General features: G+C 32.2%; 1 long non-coding RNA gene across 2 annotated transcripts in view; it reads left to right on the top strand.

Annotated features, from left to right (window-relative positions):
* LOC115232787 overlaps positions 1-25,556 on the top strand; it is a 111,741-nt gene extending 86,185 nt beyond the window's left edge. For both annotated transcript variants that reach the window (XR_003883656.1, XR_003883655.1), the window contains one exon: positions 25,236-25,556. This is a non-coding gene — a long non-coding RNA (uncharacterized LOC115232787). The remainder of the gene's footprint in view (positions 1-25,235) is intronic.
* Positions 25,557-25,932: the final 376 nt, after the last annotated feature.

The raw sequence follows: 25,932 nt of genomic DNA, 5'->3' as shown, positions 1-25,932 counted from the left end.
ATATTGTTTAAAAGACGCAAATTGTTTCTAGGTTCACACAAAATTCAATTCATTCAAAAAAAAGGATACGATATATCAGCATTCTGCAGAGTTTATTACTGTAATAACAGAATTTGGTTAACTTATTTTTATAAATTATTATTTTACTTAAATATTTTTTTTTAGAGAGAGAGGAGGCTATTTCTAAATATATATTGTATATATATGTATATGTGCTATCTTTTCATGTATGCTTTTACAGAATCATCGTCCCTCCTTTATCCAATAGCAAATATTACCGTTTCTTATCCGGCACAATCTTATCCTTGAATACTCTCTCTCTATAAATGCAAAGTAAAGTTTAATAGTACTTACACATGGACTCGGATTTATTTAACTTCTACTTTGTGGACATTATTCTTCTTTATGCTGTATACTCGTTGTTTCATAAATATTTTATTTTTAGACTTATTATCTCTTCCGTCTATGAATTTTTTAAAGTTTGATAAGATGCCACTTCGAGAGAGAAAGAGAGAGAGAGAGATCTTTTACTAAAATTAAATACACATAAAGAAAGAGTTATACATATGTATATCCATCTTTATATAATGATGAACATGCTAATTCGTTCATGGCTGATTGTTAAAAGTTTCTAATGAATATTCTTTACGATCGAACCGATCGTAAATTAGAGAAAAATTGTACTATCCTGACAATCTAATGTGAATTCGAAAAATACCGGAGGAGAAAGCCGTTACGTACATTTGAATAAATCCATTTCGCGAAAAAGTAGAAGGAAGATAGGAATGTGTCGCAATATCGGTTTGGCTCTCTGACACTATTGGACTATCCATTGAATAAACACCCTGACAGATCATGCCGAGCGAAATGGCAATGGCTGACATTAAGTCCCGGAGTTGTGGCGCGAAAAAAGAGGGGAAGAAGTCTTTAAAAGTGTTTGCACATGTGCTGAAGAAAGTCAAGAGACGATCGTGTGTGAGATTCTTTTATTTCGATAAACTCATTATTTTTATCCACGTTCTCAACAATTGCAAAAGTATTCTCAAAATAACAATATCTATAGCTATAAACATGTACAAATATATATATATATATATATATATATTTGTACATGTTTATAGCTATAGATATTGTTATTTTGAGAATACTTTTGCAATTGTTGAGAACGTGGATAAAAATAATGAGTTTATCGAAATAAAAGAATCTCACACACGATCGTCTCTTGACTTTCTTCAGCACATGTGCAAACACTTTTAAAGACTTCTTCCCCTCTTTTTTCGCGCCACAACTCCGGGACTTAATGTCAGCCATTGCCATTTCGCTCGGCATGATCTGTCAGGGTGTTTATTCAATGGATAGTCCAATAGTGTCAGAGAGCCAAACCGATATTGCGACACATTCCTATCTTCCTTCTACTTTTTCGCGAAATGGATTTATTCAAATGTACGTAACGGCTTTCTCCTCCGGTATTTTTCGAATTCACATTAGATTGTCAGGATAGTACAATTTTTCTCTAATTTACGATCGGTTCGATCGTAAAGAATATTCATTAGAAACTTTTAACAATCAGCCATGAACGAATTAGCATGTTCATCATTATATAAAGATGGATATACATATGTATATAAATTTTCGTTCTTGCTGCTTGAATTTCAAAAAATAAGTCTGTCGGATATTAATTTTTTCAATGTGTTATAGAAAGTATGCAAGCTAAAAATAATTTTACTATTTAATAATAATTTGAATAGATATAATAATTTTTTACTATCACAATTATACAAGAAAGTAAAAAATGTCCAGTATAAAAGAAAACGTTTTAGAATTTTACCAAAAAAAAAAAAAACGTGACGTGCAGTATTAGTTTTATTTAGTGTTTGATCTGTATAAGTGTCTCTAATTAATATTTGCGTTAAATTAAAAGAAAGAGAGAGATTAAACATAGATTATATTATAAGATTATAAAATGTTTAATTATATTTTTCTAAATCTATTTCTCTAGATTATCAATTTAATTCTGAAATTATTTTCAAATAGACAGAATAAAATAAAAATTAAACAATTGATATAAAACATTTTTATTAAATGATATAAAACAGTTTTTTTTCGTAATCGTGGATTTTGGTTTTATGTTGCAATATACAATAGGTAGAAAATTCTAACGAGAAGAATCGGAAATATATACTGCTAAACTATCCGTTCACGTTTCTCGCACCATCATCTATACATGAATGCAGATGTGGATGATAAGAAACTCGCTTTATCGCTCACGCCCGAGTGTGAAAACAACGGAACGTGACTCTGCTTGCGTGTTTTTGTATCATGATGACGACACTAATATGTCACTTTTCAGCAGGTGCAAACACATCTACTGCTGCAGCTGTTACAAAATAGAAAAAGACTGAGGCGTAGGATAACTTCGCGAGAAACCAACAACGAGCGATTTTTGTTCATTTGCGTCTATTTAATTCAAGAGATTAAAAGTTGGGAATAATCCTGTTTTTTTCGTTTTAAAATTACATGAATTACATCTAGTTCTCTAAATGCAACATTAATTCATGGTTAATTCATAGTAATATATTATATTAAATTATAATAAGTTATTAATTATTAAAATCGTAATTAATAACAATATATTTTATATAATATTTTGCATATTATTAGTGTACTATAATGCCATATAATATCAATATTATTATGTACGAGTTATAAGCTGACATATATACAGCTGACATTTATATTTGAGAAATAACCAATTTTAAAATAATCAAAAGATTTGTAAAAAGAGTTATTACGTGGCTTTTTTGAAAATCCCGTGTTTACGGTTGTATTATCGATCATAGAACGTCGGATTCATTTACCTTGATCCTTAGATTTTGACTTAGATTTAGACTCCAAAACGAAAGGAGTGCGCCACAGGTAGTGGCTACAATATTATAAAAACAAATTCCAAAGCTGCCGGTTCTTTTTTGAAAACCGGAAAATTGCCTTTTCAAGGCAGACCAATTATCCTTATGCAAAATTTATGAACTCTTGTAACTCTTGTTATTGTGAATTTTCTTGAAACATTCGTCTGTCTCATTCCTATAAAGAAATGTTTTTTTTTTTAATGGAATATTATTGTTACTGGCTTTTTCGGTTGAACATATTGCACAAAAGTGCAAGACGCACTATTTAGAAAGAATAATCGAATAAAAGAAGAATATAGAATATTTTAAGCCATAAACAAAGTTAAGTTCATAATAATCATTGATAAGCAATGGATTATTATTTTATTATTATTTCAATTATTATTATTTTTTTATTGAAACTTTTTATAATTGAGATTTCGAATTTATGAAACGAAACATTTTCTTCTTTCCACTGTTGTTTTTTTCTTATTTGCACTGTCTCTGTCTCTTTCTTTTTAAATCAGTGATTACAATAGTATTTTTTGAAAAATAATTGATTACTTAAATGCGTTAGACAAAAAATTAATATTTCCCCGGTAGCATATTTGCATTAATTCAAATTATTGTCATTACAATGTTGCCATTTCCTTTAGCATTAGTTTTCTCGTAAATGGCAATTTGCGGTCGATGAGCAAAAATATATATGTATGTAATGAATAAATGATAATATTCTAGTCGTACATTTGTGTGTGCATTATGCAAATTGCTATTTTTGTAATCAAATTGGTGCTATAATTTTCTATTACTTTCTTTTTTATCCATTCTATCACTGAATGAGAGCAACATCGTGAAACAATTGTATGTATGAATTGACAAATATAAAAAAAAATTATATATTTTTTTATTGTATAATACATTGCAAGTTGAATTTTTGCAATATAATTTACGGTACGAGAAGAGGAGAGATTGAAAACAAAGAAAAACATATGCTTTGTTCGAGATGAATTTACTCCGTTGTGCTATATGTATTTTTAAAATATCAAAAACGAATTACATATAAAATAATCGCATTTATAATCTGTACACAATCATTTTCGCGGTATAGGGCCAATATTAAATATCTGTACAAGTACGCAAACTTCGAAAAGCCCGTTCACAGCTCGTCCATGAAAAACGTTCAGCGGTCGTTGTGTTTATTTTCCTGGTCGATTGGTTGCTTTCGCCGAGATTTGAAATTACACATTTCCTCTCGTAGATTCAAGGTTGCATCATCAGAAACCGCATGTTTCGCGAGAAAAGCGCCGTGTGCCAGTTAACGATAGGTTTTCTCGGCAATCGCGTCGAAATCTTCGTATTTTCCTCGAGCCCGGAGCCAAACATCTCGCCCACCCTCGCCGATGCGCACGATCGCCGGGGCAAATGTTTTGTCCCTCGTGCCTCCCCATGCACAGTTTACACTGCAAAGCGATAGCTCCACCAGTTCAACCGAATCTCATGTTACAAGTTGTAATCACGACCGAATAGCTCAACGGCGATTCGTTCTTTTTTCCATGAAATATAATACGAATACGGCGCTTGATTCATAGGGATCATTCACTCCCTGACATTATATAAACGAATATTTAGAATAGAAGAAGAAAATATATGTAATTATCTGGTTTTAGAGAACGAAAGATCGAAACAATTATTCTTGAAGAAAATATATATATTTTTTTCATTGTTCTCGAGAAGAAGGAATAAGAAAAATATTTATTTAAAAATACTATTTTTTTATATAATACAGGATATCTTTTTCTTCTTGAGAAATATTAAACGTATAATTGAGACATACTTTTGAATAGTGTTGAAAGTAAATTTAGATTTTGTCGCGTATGCCTGGGAACCAATCATTATTCTGAATGAATCTTCGCGAGTCATGGTCATAACTTGTCGTCGAATAAACTTGAATGTAGTTACGTAAAATAATGCGGGTGTGATACGTAGAGTAAATACAATAGTGAAAGATTGAAAAATGTTAAAATAACTTTTAAACTATATTAAGATTTATATTTTTATATCTGTTAATTTACATAAAAGATATAAACTATTTGAAACAATGAAGTGGCACGGGTGTTGCGACAGCCAAGAACAAATCTCATCTATTTTTTCGCTTTTTATATATCCTCTTGACTTTAAAATGTACCTTTAACCCGGAGAGCCACATGATAAGTGAGCGGATTCTCTTGTGTGCTCGCGGCATGTCCTGAAGAAAAAAAAAAAACTGCTTCTTGCGAGGGAGGAGAGGACGACTCTCTTCTCCTCACTCTCTTCCTTTTTTATTGGCTATACACTGCGTGCCCTGCACTTGCCGCTCAGCATGAGGTCGTTAAAAATGAAAAAGCTACTACCTCCTTCGTGTCCTTTCTAATTTTATTTGGCTCGGCTTGAGCGCCTGCATCGACTTACTGTGCTGAGCGTATTTTTATGGTTGTATTACTTCAGAACAGCACACATAAGTTATAGTAATTACTAGATATTATTACTTGTAAATACATATTATAGAGCAGAGTGTGTGTATATATATATATATATATATATATCTGTCGTATCTTACATTTCAATAAAGCAGATCTTTTTAATATAAAATTATCTAGATAATAAACATCTAGAGAAATATCAGGGAATAAGAAAACCGCGTGCAATGTTTGACGGTTAGCGAATAATATTTCGTATGCGCGATAATACGTGACGTGAATATCGAACGAGCGGACGAACGTTTTAACGTTGCTTACAATCTCATGCCACTCTCATGTAGTATTAATGCGGCATTAATTTCGTCGATACGCACAATAAAAATTTATGTAATCTTTTGTTTGGAAGATGCATAAAACATCCGCGCGTGCGCGCGATGCAGCCACTGCTTATTACAAGCGGACGGGAGCGAGCGTTTACTCAAAGTATGCGTTTCGTGTGCAGTACGCGTTGCATCGCGTGTAACGTAAATGTGAGTTTGCCGCTTTACTTGAGTATTTTTATTTTCACGTAATGCTGGTACACCATCCGCTCCACAGAACTGCAATAAAATGCGGTACAATCAAAATAAATTGCGACTCAATCTTATCTTCAATGTTATCCTCATCGTTTTACACAGTTTGCTAGTTGTTTGATATAAAAATTTGTACGCAAAAATAAACACATTATAACGTTACATTATAAACGAAGAGAGAAAATTAAATATTAATTAATTTAACAATTATTTTTAATTATTTTAATGAAATAATATAATTGCTTATATATTAAAAGGTCACCGGTATAATGCAACATTACGTAAAACTTTAATTTGTATTTTAATTCATGATTCGACTTTACACGATTAATAGATGATTAATAGATTATATCTCTTCAAACTCATACATACATTGAGTAACATTTATATAACCACGACATACTCAATGTCTCGATTACTCAATGAAAAATATTTATATGTAAGGTTTCGTGTGTGAGGCGCATAGTAAGAGGCTCGGTGGATTGGTTCACGATATTAAGTTTGTCCATGACCATTGGCCCGTTTATGGAATGTCAAAACACGAATGGAGGTTTAGGTGGTGGAGTTAATATGAGCGTCACGATTAAATTACCAGGATGTATGCCTACGAGGCCGTATCAGAACATTCAAGAACTTTAAACAACGAATTAAATTTCGTTATCTTGTTACACGATTACTTTCAACACTTAAGAATTGCGAAATGACACATTTGCGATTATCTTTAAGAATAATCTTATAAACTGTTTGTGCAATAGTGATATTTAAAATCACTTTTATTATAAAATAAAAAGTTATAAATAATATTATATTTATATTCTTCTTGAAACGATTTTTTGTATCTTTTGCAATTATTTAAAATTTGGTAGAATATTAGTTATATATATTATATTATATAAATTTCATAGAAAGAGAGAGAAGGCATGTTTGACAATTTGGGACTTTATTCTAAAAGAATCTTTTATAAAATTCTGGGCTAACGAAACTAATATGTTAAGTATATAAGCTATTTGTAAAATTTATAGAGAGCATACTTTTTTTTAATATATGCTTAATTTTTGTCCAAATTTTTATATTTATTTGTTTAGAACTAAGCTACATAAAAGAGAGAAGAAAACGAATATGAAAAGAATGTGTGTTAGATTTAGATATATAGATTCAATCTTGAAATGTGTTTCTCTCGTAACTAGAAATTCTACCACAAAGTTAGCATTACGCGAGCGTTACGAAAGCGTTCGAGAAATTTGCCGAAGGATGAATTAGACTCTGTTTTATTTCGCAAACGATATTTTGGAGATTGCTAAATGTGGATATTCTCGTATTCGAGCGGGAGTTCTCCAGCGTAAACTCGAACCCTGGTCTCGCATATCCGTTCGAGGAACGACCTAGCCGGGGACTAAGACAACACAGTGGGGTATCCACTCGTTTTAGACGTGGCTGGGCCCAAGGAAGACGGGGACTAGGATAAAAACCGGTCCAAGATAGGTCCGGGGTTTGTTTTAGCAGGTCAGAAACCATCTCGACCTGTCAGACCGACCACTTCGATGTCCCGCACGCTAGAAATAACGATCGAGTACCCGAGTTTTCCCCATCGTATTTCTCGTTCCCCTGGAAACTTTCCCCCGGTTTCCCCCCGATTTCGGAGAAACACATGATAATTACCAGACACTGGAAACGCACTCAGGATATTTTCTTGCTCATTAAGCAGCCCTCGATAGTGAGGAAAGTCGTTTATTAAATCTCGAAATTGCACCATCAAGACCTTTGTTTTTTGTCTCGGAGAAAAAGTATTTTATTAAATATATATAATATATTAATAATGTATAAGTTCTATAACACAAATTGCATATTAATAATAATTTCAGGCTACATTTATTATTATATGCTAAAACGTAGATCTTTTATTAGCAATTACACACATACGCGCAAGCGTACATATTATATATATATATATATATACACACATATACAATATATATATATCTTAGTTGAGTATTGACCCCGCAAAAATTTCCATCACGTAATTACTGTACAAACTTACGGTTGGATCTTCAACAAAGAACTGAACGTGCTCCTGCGGCTTCTGTGAGTCGTTCCATTTTTTTTCTTTCTCTACCCAAACACCAACTCTTTTACCTCATCTCGCCTTCCTTTTGCGTTCGTGACTTCTCGCTGATCAGGCAATGTTTTCAACGTGCACCGCCATTTGTGTTCTTTTTCAGTCTGATTTTTGCTTGGTTTTATTAATTCAGTCCGAGAAAGATGATATAAAATAATCATGACAAAATTTTGATTGTTATTTAGTATTCTTTAATTCTTTAAATCTTTAATTCTTTAGTTATTATGTCACTAGGTTAAGTTTCAATTTGGTGATAACTATCAACGATGCGTTACATCTATTGCATAGTTCAAGAAGCTTTCACTTAATAACCTGTCGCTAAACAGTGTCTCCGCTTTTTAATATGGTTTTTTTTTTTTTTTTTTTTGTCAGAGAAGACTCGCTTTCTACTAAAGTTGATATTTTGTATGATATGTGAATACCTATATATTATTATTACAGTTATTCGTAGAAATTCAAGTTTATTTTGTTTCTTTGTGTGCGGTATATAACTTAAAAATTAATAGAAAAAGTATTTTATTAAATATATATAATATATTAATAATGTATAAGTTCTATAACACAAATTGCATATTAATAATAATTTCAGGCTACATTTATTATTATATGCTAAAACGTAGATCTTTTATTAGCAATTACACACATACGCGCAAGCGTACATATTATATATATATATATATACACACATATACAATATATATATATCTTAGTTGAGTATTGACCCCGCAAAAATTTCCATCACGTAATTACTGTACAAACTTACGGTTGGATCTTCAACAAAGAACTGAACGTGCTCCTGCGGCTTCTGTGAGTCGTTCCATTTTTTTTCTTTCTCTACCCAAACACCAACTCTTTTACCTCATCTCGCCTTCCTTTTGCGTTCGTGACTTCTCGCTGATCAGGCAATGTTTTCAACGTGCACCGCCATTTGTGTTCTTTTTCAGTCTGATTTTTTTATTAATTTATTAATTCAGTCCGAGAAAGATGATATAAAATAATCATGACAAAATTTTGATTGTTATTTAGTATTCTTTAATTCTTTAAATCTTTAATTCTTTAGTTATTATGTCACTAGGTTAAGTTTCAATTTGGTGATAACTATCAACGATGCGTTACATCTATTACATAGTTCAAGAAGCTTTCACTTAATAACCTGTCGCTAAACAGTGTCTTTACAAAGGTATCTTACCCATCGTCTTTCGAAATGGAAAGGTGTTTTCAAGATGACAGAGGATACTACGCATTCATGCTCGGATTGCGGTAGACCGGTTTTGAAAAATACCGAGGCAGTTATAATGAAAGATAACTGCTCGGTAACCAAAGTATGCACCACACTTGAGCGATGCTAATCACGGATTGGCTGCTATTGCAATTATTCGCTAGATGTGAATTCTTCTTGCCTTTTCAGAGTCACTTTTACCGGAATTATTTTACTATGATTCAACTAATTATCGCGATCATTTGGTATTCTCGATAATGGGACATAATTATACTAGTCTTCAATTTTCAAGTTTGCTGCTTCAGTTATTAAGACAGTAGAGTAATTTATTTGAATTAATATTATTTATTTAAAAATCACATATTGCACAATTTTAGATGAATAATTTATAGAATATAACTTTTTATATTTGAATATATTTGATATACTCTTTTACTCTCTCTTTTTCATAATTAAAAAAATACTTTTAGAAATGGATGATTTAATTTATATCGTCAAAAGATACAAACCTGTGTAAGTGTATCATGGAGTGTATACGGAGTACATAGTTCAAATATTTGCACGAAAGGGAGAGACCTAGGACACGATCGAAGACATAAAAAATGTTTGACATTTATAAATAGTAATATTCGTTTCCGTCCACGTGCAAGAAAAAGATGTTATCTTTCGGTGCCTATTTTAGCGCGCGGATTTTGGCGTCCATTCAAGTTTCCGAAATGCCCGCTGAGTACTGATGTCGAATGTGTTTTCCCCCGGCCGAGTCATCCGAAATAAAGCATGCCTGCAGATGAAAACATAGTCATCGTCGAACCATATGCATCAGCAGTGTCTTGGAAATTCGTTCTGAATATTTGACAATTTTCCTGTTTAAAAGCTTTGTCACATATTCAACAGAAATATTATTTCTACCTACATAAATATTTAAAAAGTAGTGATGTTTTCTTAGTATTGACCGCTGTGTGATGTAGCAGAAAGAAATTTTTCTATATTGAAGCTGTAAGCTTTGAAGCTTATTTTGTTATATTTTATATGTAGTTTATACGCTCCGCGGATCTTTACGATTGCGAGGAACACTTTATTACGTAGTCTATGATATTGCGCTTTCAAAAAAGCAGAGAATAGCAGACTTCTTGAGACATGAAAAAAAAAATTGTAAAAACAGTGAACATAGTATGCGTTACCTTGAGTGCCGCGAACATATTGAATTGATTCCACTGCAGAGCGGTTGAAGAAATCAGAAGATTACGATCGTTGCAAAATCTTCATAATAATTGACTATATATATTCCCGAGAGAGAGAAAAATCATGTGAAGTAAACGGCATTATCTATGCATAAGACGCAATTACAATAATTGTGCCATTACATATCTATGCACGCTGCAACGGGCGCGAACGAATGTTGCGAAACACACGCGGATGCAGGGTGCACTCGTGTTACTCTGAAATAGTTTATCGATTCGTAGAATCCCCGATTGGAGTAAACAATTTCATTCTAGTGCCAGGAGCAAATCACATGACCAATCTCATCTTTGTCCCATCGCGCGTGTTGCGGTCTTATACATTCTTCTTGCACATAAATAGATTCGATGTAGAGTCATCCGTGTTCTTAGAATAATTACTCAAACTTAGGCATATTGTGTTGTGGCTTATGTATATGGCTTTTACAATAGAAATAAGTATTAATATCTCTCTATATTTTCTTTATTCTCTTTCTTAACTCTATTTTTTCATAAAAATTTTATATAAATTTTATATATACATATTATTATTTTCTTTTATTTTTTAAATGTGATTAAGTATGACAAGTTAATATTTCAGTAGGAATGAGAAGAAATTACGAGTTTTCTTATTTGAGAAATTAAATATATTTTTTTAGTAAGATCTACACATTCCAAACGTGAAACGTGAAAGTTATATATCTCCATAGAGATGCTAAGCATTCGTTTTGCGAATAAGTCAAATATCAATGTTCTTATAAACTTTTTAGATTGCGCGCAAAAATTTTATCTGGAAATAAGACATGATGTGTACAAAAAAAAGAAAGTTATGATTGTTTTAAGTATCTCCAATTTGTTTCGCGTTATTATACGGCGATGGCAACTCTTTCCGTGAAAGAATTCTGACAAAAAGAAACTTGTAAATAGCTCTTTGATAAACCCGGATGCAACTTCTTGGCATTTTTTCCATATGTAACGGGAAAGATACGATCCTGCAAAAACCTCATAATGAGTTTTGATGACGATGGCGCTAGTTTGTCGCGAAGCTAGTTTGAGTTTCTTATCCTAATTTTTTATTTTAGCATTGGCTTGTTTAATTTGCATAAGATTTTTGCGTTGATCATTTCACATCGGTTTTAACAAAGTTCATTTTTGAATTTTTTGGATATTTGTTAAAAGTTGCATATTTTTGTAGTGAATATATATATAAATTGTACGAAGATTAAAAAAAAAAGCAGAGTTTCTGGTATTACAAACACATATAAAAATTAAAACAGGAAAATATATGTTGTTGCCATTTTGGATTTTTAAATAATATATTCTTTTCATTAACTTTTTTATATCTTCTTTTTTATATCTCATTTCGAAGTTTCTGTGCATATTGCATTCATATGCATAAACAACTTCAGAAAAACAGTACGATTCGAAGTTATCCTTGACGTCGTTCAAAATTTTTTTAATCGATATATTTTTAATTCGTTTGTTTATCTCATTATCTTGCTTCTTAAAGTTCAATCCAATATACGAACAGTACGAATCGAGAGAAGTGGAAAGTGAATGCTTTCGACATACGCGATTGGTTTTCGCATTATTTGTGCACGCTTTGCCAACAAAAATTCGTTGGGAAATATATGCATGATGTAGCAAACCCGTTTGTTTTATCGAGAAACCAGTTTGGAAAATTGTGCATACGCTATACACGATGCTAGTAAGCACGTTACACGCATCGCGGAGCGCGAGCAAGCTTTTAATGCGTCAAGTCGATCACGCAACTTCACTATGCAAATTGGCTATTAATTTCGCTATTAGTTAGATATCTAAACTGGACATATCGCGACGTAAAAAATGTCGTATTTTAAGATATATAATAAGTAACAATAGAAAAGAGAGAAATAATAGATGAAAAATTAATATAAACTAAATCTTAACATAAAATCTTTAAAAACGAGAATTAGCGAGTGATGCATCTGTATTAGATAAAAATTTAACAAGTAATTCTATTATGTTATTTTCTGTATTGTAATGTCATTATCAATTGAAATCGTCTCATTTTATCTGAAATACATATGATATTCCAGATTGGCGTGTATAAAATATTAAATACGCGTAAAATATTTAATTGCATAATATTTCATTCATTAATTATTATTTTTTATTATTTTTATTGTAAGTATAAAAAATTATATTTGGGAGTAAATGTCATAGTTGTATGTGTGAAACTTGAAATGATAATTTAATTATAGTTTCTATGAGTTGCTTAGAATAGTTGTCAAGGAAACTAGAATAGCCGTGATGATATCCAACTTGTGATAGGATATGAAAAAGAAGCCAATCTGCCGTTGTAAAAAAAAAAAAAAAAAAAAAAAACACGTTAAGTGTTTTTCCTCGCCTGGTATTTTTCTCAGAATTTCAAAGTTCGGTTATGTAACAATTTATCGGTGAAACCCGCATTGAAAGATCAACAACGTCAACAATAAATACTTCATAACTAAGAATACATTTCACGCTGAATAATAATGATGTGTCAGTTTCAAGGAAGCTCGAAATCGTTTCTTTTTTTTTTTTTTTAATTGGCAATGCACGATAATGTTTGATAAAGCAACAACTTGTCAATAACATTAATGTAATTATAACGATTGTGAAAGTAGTCTGAGGCACAAATTTAGAAAATTGAGTCATTCGCGGAATCTGTTTCATATTACTATGAAATAAAACTCTGTAATTACGAAAACACAATATGTGATGATGTGATAATCTCAAATAATTTAAATTTCTTAAATCTCTTGAGTGTATACTAAGAATATATGCGCGCTTTTATAATACAAAGAAGTATATTTAAATATACATTTACTCTCAAAAATCTTATGCATTTTTATATATTTTTAATATGTATACAGAAATACATAATAATAATTTTAAAATAAAAGATGTATGATTTAAAACATTTTTTAAATGATGGACATAATTGTTGCCAGTATGTTATTTTTCTTGTGAAATAAGCATCCTTTTCGATAATACGTTAACATTTTGAAAATCTGCAATCTGTTGAGAAATCTACTCAATAACATAATAAATTAATTATTACATTTAATATAACATTTTTATTCCATTTTCAAAAGCATTTTTTTTACATCACGATAATAAATAATATACCATACACATAATACATTGACCATTACTATTTGGAATTGCTTCTCTTTTTTTTTTATCGATAAGAGATATATTGCAGAAGCTTTAATCTCCAGGAAAATTTCAATTGACTACCGAAGTGAAGATAGAAAATAAATGATCGCTCGTTAGAGAAATAAATTTTTCCATGTTTTTGAAATCTTATTCTATCGTTGAAAGGCAGTGGAATGTTTCTGTGCTATTTTTCGATCAATCGACTCGTTTATCATAACGTTAACTGTTAATAAACTGAGAATTGCGTTTTTCACGTTGTTCGCGGTTACGATTGCTTATTTGCGGCGGAGCTCGCCGCAGTTTAACGTTCTGCATTGATGCACTCGTCAATTGTCCATTGCGATACGCGAGCTCGTGTTTAATCGTCGTCTCACGTATTTTCAATTAATTCTTGAGTATATATCATATTCGATAACCAATACTCTTTTTATATGTGAAACTTGGTAATTTTTTAGGATATATTCATTAATTATCACACGTTATATATAATAATTTAAAATATAGTTTAATTAAGACTAATTATTAATTTTTTTATTTTTTATATCTCCAGAATATCGGAATTAAACTATCAAGTCAGGATTTTAAAATAAAAAATTGTATCAAAATATGACAAAATGATACTGATTTATACGAATTTGACTTTCTTGACTTTTGATTCGCTAACAAATATATTGATTAAAATTAAAATCCGTTTTGCTCTAGATATGTTTTAATATCAAACTGCAGACAATTTAATTGCGTTTCTCAATGGAACTTCTTTATTCTTAATTTAAATGCGAGATATCGCGCACGTTGCTTCTAAAACCGATTCGTTGATCGACTATAGTTCCCACAAACTATAGGTCGACTTATGCGTTGCGGTTACTTCGGCGTAGTTCGTGTAATTTTAGCAGTAACGATTTGTCGGGGGACGCGGACAAAAACACGGACGAGAAACGAAGAAACACGCTCCGGGGAGGTAAAATGGTGTGAGAGCGAAGCCACGCGGAGACGAAGAAAAGGAGTAGAGACGGGAGGCTCCTTCGGAGGCGTTTTTCTCCATCTAGGGAGGGTAAAGAGAAGGCGCGATTATGCCAGATATGTGACATCATCAGGGGAGAAAAAGCAGACCGTTTCAGCTGTTGCACCACGCGGGTCGTTGATCAGCACTCCTCATATTCTTGCATAGGTTATTAATCGAGCAGTCAGAACATACAGGGTCGAATTGAAATACCGACTAATCGAGCAATAGATCTTAGAAACTGTAATTTTGTTTGTGGCTGCATGATCTTGATGTGTATATATGTGTGTGTAGGATCCTTATAACAGAAGACATGATCTTAAATATTATTTAGCGATGATTATTATACGTGAGAGACACACACAAATATCATAAACATAAAAGATGGTATAATAATAAAAAAATGAGAGAAATTCTCTTTGTCTTAACCTTTTTATTCTGAAAATCATTATATTCAAAAAATCATAATGCACGACAAAAAACTTGTTATATTTTGGAAATATTTAAATCTGGTCTTTACATTTAATCTTAAATTTATTATATATATCTTAAAAAATTATATTTTTTTTCTATATATATAACATACACATAGAAAGGATTATTTATTTTGCAGATGTAAAACATTTTGATTCTCAAAAGAGGTCAGAAGATATTACAATAGATACAGTATGCTGTGATAAGCATCTCTTTCTCCCTCTCTTTTTCTCTACCCATATCTTATTAAGGAATTCACTTTAAGCAGGGTCGAGGCCAAAGTTTGCGACATCGGCAGAAAAATACGGTGACTTCCGGCGGGAGAGAGGGTCGACCATTACCGAAGCATATCGCGCTCTCTTTGTTCGTTCAAAGACGCCAATGTTGGGCCACGTGTGGCCGCCGTAGAAGGCGTGTGTGTACATCGTAAAGCACTGATCCCTCTCGCACGCACATGTTGCGTATCCGTTACGCATACGCAGGTATATTGCTCGCGTGTATGGGTCGCCATCGCCCAGCGAAACAAATTTTGCCCTTTGTTCGCCGATGAACGCACGACCACGTGAAACCAGAGGTCAGATCCGCGTGTGGTCTACTTCGTCTTAATTGCTTACCCGGGTCGATGATCGTTAAACCCGAATCGTTTCTTCTTTCTGGAAACGACCGGTGGCGAAAATAAGCAAATCTTCAAATCTAAGACGCTTTGTCGAAATCATGCCATTAAGATTAATTTCTTCGTCGAAAAAATGGTATTTCAAACTTGTATCGCTAATGGCGAAATCTGCCTGAAACTATAACTCAATATTATTTAAAATATATGTTTACTATAACATTGAAGTGTAACCATAAGTGTAACCAGTTATAAAAAATAAGAGACGAAAGAGTATTCTATATATATTCTTTTTATTTATATTTTTTAATTGCACAAGAGATTATATTTTATATTTATTACATATAAATTTCTAGCTGTTGTTTTTTAATTTTAATCTCAACATTTGCTATATTTTTAGAGTTATAAATATCTCTATAGCATTTTAACATGATAAACGCATCTCATTAAGTCAATGCGTTTTCATCAAAATATATCTCGAATGCAAGTCACATGTGTTGAGATATCATTAAATATATATCAGAAATTGCTCATTCAATTTATCTATAGCGTGAAATACTTATGTAAATCTATATGCACAAAGTATCCGCGTAAATCAGCTGTCCACGGAAGTAAAGCATATGTTCATCTAGTCAATAGAAATCTAATCGTCAACGCTAGGATTATCCATAATTTACTGCTAGTTTTCAGTATGATCGTACATTTGCAAAAGTGATGCATGCCCAACATATGCGGCGAGATATAATATCTAATCAATTGCATATATGATATGCATAAGAACAATTAAATTTTTTTATTAATGTGATATTCTATCATTTATATATATATATATATATATATAAAATTTGAAGAGTTATTTCGTTAAGTATACATATAATTATGTATAAAATGTAAGATGTAAAGAATGTAAAAAAGTGAGGTTGATTCATATATATATATTATAATGTATTTTATATCATTGTAAGTATGCAGAATTCGTTTACCGCATTGATAAATGCGATTAAAGAAATTGTTTTATAAAAGCTATGATCTTATTTTAAAATACAAGCATAGGAAAATTTTGCAAAGTATATGTGGCGCATTATTACGTGGGGAAGGGGTTAAAACTTGTTTACGCAGAATCAAAGACATCAGAATCATGCGAAAGTGCATCGCGTGAATGCAATGTAAATGAAGTTCAATAATTGCGAGCAGAGAAACTTCACGGAATGCAATGTAATCGTTGTTTATTTTGAATCTCATTAATGAAAAAATAAGACCCACTGACGCCACGGTTTTATAAAATTAGTAATTAGAATATCACACATAGTCTTTTTTCCAACATAGTTTTGTTAATATCATCACGAATATTTAAGTTTATTAACGATATTTATCGAAGATATTTTCAAGACTATTATTTTCATTTAAATATAAAAGAGTCTCTTTAGATTTATTAATTACTAAATTGATTTAATCTTGATCATATTTGTTTATGTTAAAGTATCATTTTGAGATTATTAAATTAACAGCAACTATTTTATAATAATACCAAGATTTATCGAGGTTGTGTTTGTTACTAAAGCCGACAGCTGCATTTAACTGCTGACACGCTGTTGTGTCTTTGCAATGACGCATAATTAAATATGATAAGTTAGCTAGGACCGAGCGGACCAAATTTTTTAATCATCTCGTTCTTGTAGCTCGCTAACGAGATGACGCACGCTAAAATATACAAGTCTATATATCCGCGCGCAAAGCTGTCGCGACACCATCGTAATAGTTTAATTCTAGATCTTGTTCTTTATAACACCTTCATAATTTTATGTGAAATGATTTTCTTTTGTTTGATATAACAAAAAGTAATCAGATCAGAGGAGCTTTAATTTTTTTTTAACTTGTTATAAAAATTATATCATCTATTTTCTGAAATTAAATTAATTTTACCACATTTTACTAAGTTTTTACTATATTTAATTTATTTAACTATTATAAAAAATATTAACAACATATGTGAGAGAGAAAAAGAAATTGTAGGTGTCAAGATATTACAATGTTAAAAAGAAGTTACTTCTCAGATGAATATCATATGTGTATGTAAAATGCATAGGACGCGATGTATTATTATTCTACAGGAGGAGACTGTGTATCGAATAGGCTTATCGGGATGCAAATAGGCGCTGTTTGGAAAATGACGATGCGAGCCCTTCGAGAAATCGTCCGATTAGTGCGCGTCACGTGGAGTGGCACAAGCGGCTCCTTGTCTCTTCCTTCGATGTCCCTTCACGGTTGCGCGAGGTCGTCGACATGAAAAAAAAAAAAAATCTTTCATGAATATGCTTCTTTCATGCTAACGGACACGGAAATAAAGCAAAAAGGAGGAGCAGGAACCATATATGCGAACGGGGATGGGAAGAGTCGAAGGTGTTTATCGGGTGGAAAATAGGACCTACTTGTATGTTCGTAGATACCCTTTCTCTGTCTATATTTCAAATCTTCTACAACTAACATCGAACATCAACGTAAACGTTTGCGAAGCAGAGATACTATATGCAAAAAGTATTGAAGAGAAGATTTGATTAATGTATCATACATAATCTGCTAGTTTATCATTGCTAATTAATAGTAATATCGTATTTATGCGAAATAATAGAAAAACTTTTTTGCTTGATATTTGATAAAACTCGCTGTATATAATCCTTATTTAAAGGTATCTAAAACTATGCATTTGCATTTATCAGGTTTATGAATATTCTATTTTATACACATGTTTTATGTACTTACATAAACTATTTATATATTAATGCTTAATCATCACAAAAAAAAGGATATTTAAAATTGAAAATTAAAATCTTACGACACACATACAGGAGATTATAATTTAAAAAAAAATTTTATTACACACAAACGATTTGCAGATTGCTTAGGTAATTCCTTCGTAATAAAAGGAATGCTGATAGTCGCGCAAGACGTAGTATATATTTCATTTATTATTATACTATATTTTAACAATGTGACATTATTAATTAATAGTTGAGCACACATATATATAATTTCACCAAAGGGATACACACACATACATTTATAAACATCGTATATTTCCATCTCGAAATAACTATCTCTATATTACAATCAGAATATTATAGCGATTGAATACGAAAATCATAATCTAATACGATAAATTCGCGACCGAAACCACACCGGTCACAATAGGAAATCCACAATGGCATTTCCTTTTTCGTCTCCGACCGACCTCCCGCAACTACTGGCTGATGTCAAGGAACTTTCATGAATATGTTCAACTGGTAATACGCACCAGCACTGTCCAGCATTTTCACCCCCGCCATCTTCCTTCACCAGAAACCTCCTTCACTTTTTCCGATGACTGTACGCTTCTTGGAATTACGGATCTCTCTCGCATAAGAGCATGTGTCCCGTACGGGTGTGTACGTATGCGTGTGGGTCTGGTCCATTGGTCGTAAGCAGCAGTGTTTCTCAGACGTTGGACTCAAGAGCGTTCTCTTTCTTCCTTGGGTTCGCTAATAAATTGAACAAGAAATTGGCAATTTTTCAGCGAGTTTTTAAATGTTTGATAAATGTTTAAAAATTACATAGTACAACCGGAAAAATGATTAATTTTGCCTTTAATAAAAAAAATCTATTTTTTTTATGCATAAGGTTGATATCATTAGCGTACAATTTTTGAAAGAGGAAAAAGAGAACGAAGGAAAGAATCGTGTTGAAAGTCGCTTCACTATCGCCACCGTATATTTCCTTTGTTCTGCTATCAGAGAAAAGGGGTGGACAGCGTTCTCGCTCTTTCAACATAACTCCATCCTGTCGCGCTCCTGTTGCTTTAGTTTTACAGACTTTGTGATAACAGCTTTGCTCCGCAGGAGCATACGCCGCTTAACATGTACATATTTAAACATATTTTATACAGCGTAAAAAATAAATAAAAGTTCCTAAAAAAAGATCTGCGACAATGAAAAATATATAAATTAATGTAAAAAGAAATGAATTACAGCATTTAAACTATATTTTACCAATTTTTATAAAATATTTCAAATGAAGCAGAAATTATATACTTTTTGGATAATATTATAACATATAATTGCTAACAAAATATTAATATTTTATTTACTGAAATTAGTTTTACATTTAAAATGGAGAATTTCACAAATAGCTTGATTTAAATTTCGCACATATTATTATATAATCACTCTTTCTCTCTCTCTTTTTCTGTCTTTATTGTATATTTATGGATTTATGTAAATTTAACTTCCGACTTTCTCATATTCAATACAAATTTATGTCGTTATTTCTTACGCTAAAGCGCGAGTTTGTTTTATATTAAATGTTTTCTGGCAGAATATATCACGTTGCTTGAGTTTTCACATCTCGTAGACATACACTTCGATACTTCCGACTCTACACAATACATAGATGGACACTCGAACCCGACCAGACCAGTTCGCAGCCAGTCATTCATCTCGTTTTCTCACTTCGTAGTGGCTCGCTTGTTCTATAACCATCGATCCTCGACCGCTGCCAGTTAGATCCTTTCAATTTATTCCTTCTCTACAACATGGGAAGGATCGCTCGCTGTCAGGATCAACGAGCTTTCGTAGCTCACGAAGCCTCTTGAGATGCTAAACGAACGTAACCAAAAAATATTCCAATACATAGCAGTCTTTTGATGCGCAAATGTTGCCATGGAAGATAGAAGGAAGGATCTTATCTTTTTATGGATTCATAATTTACTCAAAAGAAAATTTAAAGAGTTTTGCATTTTGAAGCTACATAACTGAATATAAACTTTATCTCTTTTATAAATTATATATATAACATAAAAATTATTGATTGATTTATATGTATTTTTCTTTATCTATAAAGGTTTTTACCTCAAGTTTAAAGAAGAAATTTGTTTTTAATATTTCATATATATTTATTTGAGAAAAATTTACATTAAAATACAATATTTATACGACCAATGAATGCTTGTTATAAAGAAAATACACAATTGTTTATAAGATTTCGATGAAAAATACAAATAGCTTAAAAAAGATGAGGAACAAAGCCTCCATAATTCGTTAAGGTCGAGTTCGGGTAAAAGGAGATAATTTTAAGTCAATTAAATGGGGTCTCGTTCCAAATGTTAAACATATTCAGCATGCGTTCCCTTAACAGTATTTTGTGTAAGGGCAGTGAAAGGTTTAACGACCTTTTTTTGACGATGTGGCTTAATTGGCATAGAGATAGCTTGAATTTTAAATGAGGGGGGATAATTCGGTCATGTCTACCGTTATATTACATATTGTCTTCCTGCACAAGTATGTTTTGATGGAACAAAGAAGCTTTCAGCAATAAATATATTCTACAATATTATTTATATATTAAATATAAATATGCTATCATAGTTTGTATATTTGACACATAAATGTTTATATCAAATGGAAAAAATTTAAAAACTTTAAGAACTATTTTTTAATAAAAGACACAAATATAATACACGAGTTTCAATTATATATATTGATATTTCCATGTAATATCAATATATATAATTGAAACTCGTGTATTATATCTATGTCTTTTATTTCGATGATATGATTGCTATGATGTTTATATTGCTCTTAATAGCTTATGATTCATCAGAATCGAAGAGATGATTTATATTATGTAGAATACAGATCGGAATACAATTTAATAAACAAGTCATGCGCGCAGAGTCTAAGTTGCACATAACAGCGTCGTAACGAGTAAGAACTATGCCTTATGAATCGGACTGTACGTAAATTTGTATCAATTGCCGGTACAGCTGCTTCAATTTATTGTGGGATTAGAAACAATGAGTGGGGTCAAATGGTCCCTTCTTGTCATAATGTACCAACCCTCGTTGGCGTCGGCCATGACGTCACTTTGTCTCCGAAATTATCAGCCGTCCATTTAAATTTTTACGCTCTCGACAATTTAAAAACTGGAGTTTATTTGCTTATCAAGTCATTAGACGATACATATATAGACTTTTATCTTTTATTGAAAACATAAATAGCATTTGCTGAAGAAATTTTTGATATTGCCGGATTTTTTAAAATGAATATGCGATCAACAACGTTCTTTAGGAAAAAGGAAAGTTAGATTTAACGAAATTTTAAATATATTTATTTAGTGAAAACACTGCGTTGATTTTTTAAAGATTTTTTAAAATACAAAAAGGATGATAGTCGCTCGATCAGCTCCAAACTATACAATGAATGGTCGAACACTTTTTTTATTCGGAATTTTTAAGGAGTTGGCAGGTGCGAGTAGCAGTGTATGGACCCGCGTCGTCCTAAAGATAATTCCGGAGGTTCGGAGGGGCCGTGTCCTCTGTTTTGGCGTTCTCCATTTGGTCCATAAATATCACAAGGTTAACAGCGGGCTCCAGTCACGATGTTCTCGCGTGCCGAAATCTTTTCATACTCGACAGGATGGGCAATTATCCAATAATAATTCGAACAAATGGATAGCATAATTATTACTACTTATATCACATTACTTGTTATCACAATAATAGTAAGGAATAATGTCACGTATAAAATTACGAAGAATGCAAAAAAAATCAGAGAGAGATAATATATTTTATATTTTTTTAAACAAGATTGGATCTCGTCGCAATATAGTTGAGGATAGAAAAACAAGTTTCCGACGAAATTGTCGCCCGGGTAAAAGTCAAGATAAGAACGTATAGTGAAGCTGAAAAAAATTCCTTAAGGATGCATTACATATGCGAGAGATGGAACGGTGGAACGCCTCGTCGTCGCCTTACCCGCCTCGCTGTTTCTCTCTACCCGCGCTCCTCTCTTCTCTTCTCTTTCTGTTTATTTTTTTTTAATCATTTCTCGTTTCTTTGCCCTGGGTTGACATCGTCGTCACGTAGCAGACTTCCTATGAACCGCGCGCTTTCCTGAATACCTAATTCCCAATCCTGCCGTGGCGATCCTTCTCACGGGGAATCCGGAGAGAGACTTTGATGGAACAAAGAAGCTTTCAGCAATATATGTGACAGAATGTACATCTGATTAATTAGGATTTCTTAATTTATTCCGATTCACGTTCTATATGATTCATGCAGTATATAAGATAAATAAAAAATTTACTTTTAATATAAACTTATTATGTACTTATATAAGATTATATAAATAATAATTTTAAAAATTAGAAATCTTGTATTTTTGAAAAAATATTATATATAATATAGAGAGAAATATAAATCGAAAAAATACTTTTTTGAAAGAACAGTTGAAATATGGAAAATAAGAAACAAAGTTATATAATTAGTAATGTAATTTATATTCTATGACATTTTTAAGTGCATTTTTAACAACAATTTATCTATAAAGGATAAATCAAAGAAGGCTTACAATAAGATATATATAAGCAATATTTATTTCTGGAAGAAATATTCACAATGCAGTGAAAAAATATATCTTTTCAGACGGATTTAATTATAGTCATTAAAATAATTATCACAAGCAGCATTTTCCAGAATGAGAGATTTCTATTTCAAACGTATCTCGCTCTTATACATATATAAATAATAAAACACATGAAGTGAATTGTTACATAAATAACGTGATTAGTTTCCCGATTTATTATTTATATTATTACTATCCAATAAAAAAAAAATATCAGAGAAACAAGTTACTTATTCTAGGGTTAACGTGCGAAGGCGAACTTTGGGCACGATTTCACGTATAAATACACGAGACGCGAGACACCAAGAGAGTCCTCGAGAGAGGCTTTCCGAGATGAAACGCCCGGATCAAAGGTTCTCCTTTCTCGCGCGCATAGTAATCTTGATGCGCCCGTTGCATCGAGAGAGAAGAACTCTCTTTGCTCTCTCCGCGAGCCATTGATAAACTCCCAGAGCTCGCGCGCGCGCGCGTGCTTCCATCCCATCTCATTTCGTAGATTACGTAAGTTGTCCTGCAAGCAGGAGCGATTTGCCGTAGACATTACATCGCGGTATTGTATTCGGTATTAACGTCACGATTGCAGTGGTCACCTGTTGGCCGGATCTTCACCGAGAATATACCATATGTTACTTCGTGAAATTACGCGACGACAGGTTAATTAATTTTCACGCCCCGGAAAGAGATGAGGTGACCGCGTGAACTCGTTTCCCGCGCGCCGTTTTTCTCACAATTGCGACCTGCTTCTCACGATTATTATCAGGGCTACCGAAATCATGGATCGAGGACTTATCGAACGAGTACTTGTTTCTTATCAGCGTTGGAAAATGCTGGAAAGTGTGTAGACATTTTTATGTAATTTTCTTTTTTGCCAAAAATTATTGCAAGGAATCCTATCCTAGAATAATACAGAAGTTCTTTGTTTACGGTTCTCTCTTTTGTACCAAATATGAATCCCTATTTATGTATATATTGATCTTTTGATAACATAAAAATGATTGCTCTTTCTATTAATACGGTTACTTTATTTTTATTAATATTCTTTAGAGACAACTCTAGTCTTACATAAAATAAAAGAACTTTTAAAATAGAGATTAAAAACTTTAAAAGATCTTCAAGAACGTGCTATGAATATTTTTACATCAATAATAATGCTTTTAATACTAATGTTTTTAATACTAATTTTATGAAATTAAAAACGCGGTAGGAATACCTTATAAAACAGCGGATCGAGTTATCATGTTCATCGAGCATGCTTAAGAATCGAGAAATACATCTCGCGACTCTCGCCTACAATTACCATAGAAGATCTATAGAAAGATTGAGCGAGGCAGAGAAATAGAAAGACTTCCTTGATTTTCTGTTAGCGTTATCTAGCCTGCAAGGGGGGTTATCTCCGGTTATCACAAAATTAATTTGAATAATACCGACCGACACATAATCAGCCGATCTCACTGTTAAAGCCAACCGATGCTGTTTATATCGCGTTATAATTATAAGCGCACGATAAATCGCATGTCGTCATCGCTCGCTGATCAACTAACCGCCAGAGTTTCACGAAAATAAAGCCTCTCCTGCAATAGATGCAACCTACAATCAGTCCAATAGTGAAATTGTTCCGGAAAGAATAAAAATATATAATGGCCTGCATCATGCAGCCAAGTGTTTAAATCGAATCAGACGTATAAAGACAGCATCGGCTGACTTTAAAAAATAAAATGATTGTTATTTTGCGATAAAACGTAGTCAGTTATATATAAAAAAAATATACTTGACAGATAGATCATCTTTTATGATAAATTGAAGAGTAAAAGGTTAAAAGTAAAACTCATTGTCAGAGAGCTTAGTGAGAGAGTGAATTAATTCACAAATATTGAGAAAAAATAGCAATATTGCATCTCGAATTTCTCTTCAATCATGCAAGAATCAAAATTGCAAGATAACCAGAATCAAAAGATTGCAGATGCCTTCGAAAAAATACAATATTGCAAAACATGTGTGTTATATGAAAAAAAATGCACATACAATGTGAGTGTATATTATATACTCGGCTTTATTTCTGACATTTTACAGACGGACGGATGAATAAAGATGACCATGCGTAGAGTTACCCCGGAGCGTGAAAGAAGAGAAGCGACGGTTGTAAATCGAGTCGAGTCCGCCTGACCTCCCGGAGGCTGTTCGATAACTTTTAACTGACTCCACAGAAAAATCAACGACCGTGTGTTATCGCGCGGCCTGCCCGCGTCAATCCGTGTTATCTTCGTTGCGGATATGTGGCAGCCAGAAACCGTCACGGGTGGCGTGAATCGTATGTATAACATAAATCAGATTTTTCTGCGCCCACATCTCGTTGATACTCGCCTTTATTTTCTTTTTCGAAAAAAAAAACAATGCTACGCGTATTTCTCATGTGACTTTTCAGGGTGAAAATATAATATTTGTGATAAATTGTGATGCTTGTTGCACATTGCATTTTTTTTAATGATATAAAACATGTATAAAAACATAATTGTAAAAATGATTCTTTGAGGATAGAATCGTCGGATTTTTTTTTGAAATCTTTTAGTAATATAATATACCTAAAGTCACCAGAGAGAATCTAGAAGTCAGGACTCTTGAAATATTTTTGAATGGATCATATTACGTGGAATAGACAAATGTTAAAAAGTAATGCGAATGTGATATACGAAAAGGAAATGAAAAAAAAACCATTTTTTTTTTTAATCGCTGACATTAATATGTATACTCACTTTTCGCAAAAACGCAT

The sequence above is a fragment of the Formica exsecta genome, unplaced genomic scaffold (genome assembly GCF_003651465.1).
Source record: "Formica exsecta isolate Colony F162 unplaced genomic scaffold, ASM365146v1 scaffold15, whole genome shotgun sequence".
NCBI classification, from domain to species: domain Eukaryota; kingdom Metazoa; phylum Arthropoda; class Insecta; order Hymenoptera; family Formicidae; genus Formica; species Formica exsecta.
The sequence above is the reverse complement of the archived record's forward strand: the minus strand, read 5'-3'. Positions and strand labels throughout refer to the sequence as shown.